Source organism: Camelus bactrianus, unplaced genomic scaffold (genome assembly GCF_048773025.1).
Source record: "Camelus bactrianus isolate YW-2024 breed Bactrian camel unplaced genomic scaffold, ASM4877302v1 HiC_scaffold_42, whole genome shotgun sequence".
Classification (NCBI taxonomy): Eukaryota; Metazoa; Chordata; class Mammalia; order Artiodactyla; family Camelidae; genus Camelus; species Camelus bactrianus.
The window spans coordinates 1,724,813-1,729,449 of record NW_027413958.1 but is presented as its reverse complement, the minus strand read 5'-3'; positions in this window follow the sequence as shown (position 1 = coordinate 1,729,449).

Here is a 4,637-nt window from a genome sequence, read left to right as displayed (position 1 = left end):
AGACAAAAGACGGATCCTCCCCACACTCAGAATCCCGGAACACTGCTGACTGTGTTGGACAGGTTCGGGGTCGCCCTCCACGCAGCTGCCTGGTGTCACAGGTGCTCCCTGGCAGGGGGAAGTCCGCTAATTACCTGCCTTGTCCATGGGGATGCACAAGATGCTACCTGCTTTTCCAGCCCAACCTCCGCCATTCCCCGGCAGCCCGCACAGTGAGGGACTGGGGGAAGACACTCGAAGGGCTCCTAGGTGAACCCGGGTGCTGCAGACATAAGACGGAACCTCCCCACACTCAGAATTCCGGAACACGTGTGACTGTGTGGGTGAGGTTTAGGGCCGCACCCCACGCAGCTTCCTGGTGTCACAGTTGTTCCCTGGCAGGGGGTAGTCCGCTAATTACCTCCCTTGTCCATGGGGAGGCACTAGATGCTACCTGCTTTTCCAGCCGAACCCCCGCCGTTCCCCGGCAGCCCGCACAGTGAGGGAATGGGGGAAGACACTCGAAAGGCTCCTAGGAGAAACCGGGTGCTGCAGACAGAAGAAGGAACTTCCCCACAATCAGAATTCCGGAACACGGCTGACTGTGAGGGGGAGGTTCGGGGCCGCCCCCCACGCAGCTGCCTGGTGTCACAGGTGTTCCCTGGCAGGGAGAATTCCGCTAATTACCTCCCCTGTCCATGGGGAGGCACTAGATGCTATCTGCGTTTCCAGCCCAACCCCCTCCTTTCCTCGGCAGCCCGCACTGGGACGGACTGGGGGAAGACACTCGAAGGGCTCCTAGGAGATCCCGGGTGCTGCAGACATAAGACGGAACCTCCCCACACTCAGAATTCCGGAACACGGATGACTGTGTGGGGGAGGTTTAGGGCCACAATCCACGCAGCTGCCTGGTGTCACAGGTGTTCCCTAGCAGGGGGAAGTCCGCTAATTACCTCCCCTGTCCATGGGGAGGCACTAGATGCTACCTGCGTTTCCAGCCCAACCCCCGCCTTTCCCAGGCAGCCCGCACAGAGAAGGACTGGGGGAAGACACTCGATAGGCTCCAAGGAGAACCCGGGTGCTGCAGACAGAAGAAGGAACCTCCCCACACTCAGAATTCCGGAACACGTGTGACTGTGTGGGTGAGGTTTAGGGCCGCACCCCACGCAGCTTCCTGGTGTCACAGTTGTTCCCTGGCAGGGGGTAGTCCGCTAATTACCTCCCTTGTCCATGGGGAGGCACTAGATGCTACCTGCTTTTCCAGCCCAACCCCCGCCGTTCCCCGGCAGCCCGCACAGGGAGGGACTGGGGGAAGACACTCGAAAGGCTCCTAGGAGAACCCGGGTGCTGCAGACAGAAGACGGAACCTCCCCACAATCAGAATTCCGGAACACGGCTGACTGTGTGGGGGAGGTTCGGGGCCACCCCCCACGCAGCTGCCTGGTGTCACAGGTGTTCCCAGGCAGGGAGAAGTCCGCTAATTACCTCCCTTGTCCATGGGGAGGCACAAGATGCTACCTGTTTTTCCAGCCCAACCCCCGCCTTTCCCCGGGAGCCCGCACAGGGAGGGACTGGGGGAAGACACTCGAAAGGCTCCTAGGAGAACCCGGGTGCTGCAGACAGAAGACAGAACCTCCCCACACTCAGAATTCCGGAACACGTGTGACTGTGTGGGTGAGGATTAGGGCTGAAATCCACGCAGCTTCCTGGTGTACAGTTGTTCCCTGGCAGGGGGTAGTCCGCTAATTACCTCCCTTGTCCATGGGGAGGCACTAGATGCTACCTGCTTTTCCAGCCCAACCCCCACCGTTCCCCGGCAGCCCGCACATGGAGGGACTGGGGGAAGACACTCGAAAGGCTCCTAGGAGAACCCGGGTGCTGCAGACAGAAGACGGAACTTCCCCACAATCAGAATTCCGGAACACGGCTGAATGTGTGGGGGAGTTTCGGGGCCGCCCTCCACGCAGCTGCCTGGTGTCACAGGTGTTCCCTGGCAGGGGGAAGTCCGCTAATTACCTCCCCTGTCCATGGGGAGGCACTAGATGCTACCTGCGTTTCCAGCACAACCCCCTCCTTTACCCGGCAGCCCGCACAGGGAGGGACTCTGGGAAGACACTCGAAGGGCTCCTAGGAGATCCCGGGTGCTGCAGACAGAAGACGGAACCTCCCCACACTCAGAATTCCGGAACACGGGTGACTGTGTGGGTGAGGTTTAGGGCCGCCCTCCACACAACTTCCTGGTGTCTCAGGTGTTCCCTGGTAGGGAGAAGTCCGCTAATTACCTCCCCTGTCCATGGAGAGGCACTAGCTGCTACCTGCGTTTCCAGCCCAACCCCCGCCTTTCCCCGGTATCCCGCAATGTGAGGGACTCGAGGAAGACACTCGAATGGCTCCTAGGAGATCCCGGGTGCTGCAGACAGAAGACGGAACCTCCCCACACTCAGAATTCCGGAACAAGGGTGACTGTGTGGGTGAGGTTTAGGGCCGCACTCCACGCATCTTCCTGGTGTCACAGGTGTTCCCTGGCAGGGAGAAGTCCGCTAATTACCTCCCCTGTCCATGTGGAGGCACTAGATGCTACCTGCGTTTCCAGCCCAACCCCCTCCATTCCTCGGCAGCCTGCACTGGGACGGACTCGGGGAAGACACTCGAAAGGCTCCTAGGAGAACCCGGGTGCTGCAGACAGAAGACGGAACTTCCCCACAATCAGAAATCCGGAACATGGCTGACTGTGTGGGGGAGGTTCGGGGCCGCCATCCACGCAGCTGCCTGGTGTCACAGGTGTTCCCTGGCAGGGAGAAGTCCGCTAATTACCTCCCCTGTCCATGGGGAGGCACTAGATGCTACCTGCGTTTCCAGCCCATCCCCCGCCTTTCCCCGGCAGCCCGCAATGGGAGGGACTCGGGGAATACACTCGAAGGGCTCCTAGGAGATCCCGGGTGCTGCAGACAGAAGACGGAACCTCCCCACACTCAGAATTCCGGAACACGGGTGACTGTGTGCGGGAGGTTCGGGGCCGCCCTCCACGCAGCTGCCTGGTGTCACAGGTGTTCCCTGGCAGGGAGAAGTCCGCTAATTACCTCCCCTGTCCATAGGGAGGCACTAGATGCTACCTGCGTTTCCAGCCCAACCCCCTCCTTTCCTCGGCAGCCCGCACTGGGACGGACTGGGGTAAGACACTCGAAGGGCTCCTAGGAGATCCCGGGTGCTGCAGACAGAAGACGGAACCTCCCCACACTCAGAATTCCGGAACAAGGGTGACTGTGTGGGTGAGGTTTAAGGCCGCACTCCACGCAGCTTCCTGGTGTCACAGGTGTTCCCTGGCAGGGGGAAGTCCGCTAATAACCTCCCTTGTCCATGGGGAGGCACTAGATGCTATCTGCTTTTCCAGCCCAACCCCCGCCGTTCCCCGGCAGCCCGCAAAGGGAGGGACTGGGGGAAGACACTCGAAGGGCTCCTAGGAGATCCCGGGTGCTGCAGACAAAAGACGGAACCTCCCCACACTCAGAATCCCGGAACACGGGTGACTGTGTTGGAGAGATTCGGGGCCTCCCTCCACGCAGCTGCCTGGTGTCACAGGTGTTCCCTGGCAGGGGGAAGTCCGCTAATTACCTCCCTTGTCCATGGGGAGGCACAAGATTCTACCTGCTTTTCCAGCCCAACCTCCGCCATTCCCCGGCAGCCCGCACAGTGAGGGACTGGGGGAAGACACTCGAAGGGCTCCTAGGTGAACCCGGGTGCTGCAGACATAAGACGGAACCTCCCCACACTCAGAATTCCGGAACACGGATGACTTGTGGGGGAGGTTCGGGGCCGCCCCCCACGCATCTGCCTGGTGTCACAGGTGTTCCCTGGCAGGGAGAAGTCCGCTAATTACCTCCCCTGTCCATGGGGAGGCACAAGATGCTACCTGCGTTTCCAGCCCAACCCCCTCCTTTCCTCGGCAGCCCGCACTGGGACGGACTCGGGGAAGACACTCGAAAGGCTCCTAGGAGAACCCGGGTGCTGCAGACAGAAGACGGAACTTCCCCACAATCAGAAATCCGGAACACGGCTGACTGTGTGGGGGAGGTTCGGGGCCTCCCTCCACGCAGCTGCCTGGTGTCACAGGTGTTCCCTGGCAGGGGAAAGTCCGCTAATTACCTCCCTTGTCCATGGGGAGGCACTAGATGCTACCTGCGTTTCCAGCCCAACCCCCGCCTTTCCCAGGCAGCCCGCACTGTGAGGGACTCGGGGAAGACACTCGAAGGGCTCCTAGGAGATCCCGGGTGCTGCAGACAGAAGACGGAACCTCCCCACACTCAGAATTCCGGAACACGGCTGACTGTGTGGAGGAGGTTCGGGGCCGACTCCACGCAGCTGCCTGGTTTCACAGGTGTTCCCTGGTAGGGAGAAGTCCGCTAATTACCTCCCCTGTCCATGGGGAGGCACTAGATTCTACCTGGGATTCCAGCACAACCCCCTCCTTTCCCCGGCAGCTCGCACAGGGAGGGACTGGGGGAAGACACTCGAAGGGCTCCTAGGAGATCCCGGGTGCTGCAGACAAAAGACGGAATCTCCCCACACTCAGAATCCCGGAACACGGCTGACTGTGTTGGAGAGGTTCGGGGCCGCCCTCCACGCAGCTGCCTGGTGTCACAGGTGTTCCCTGGCAGGGG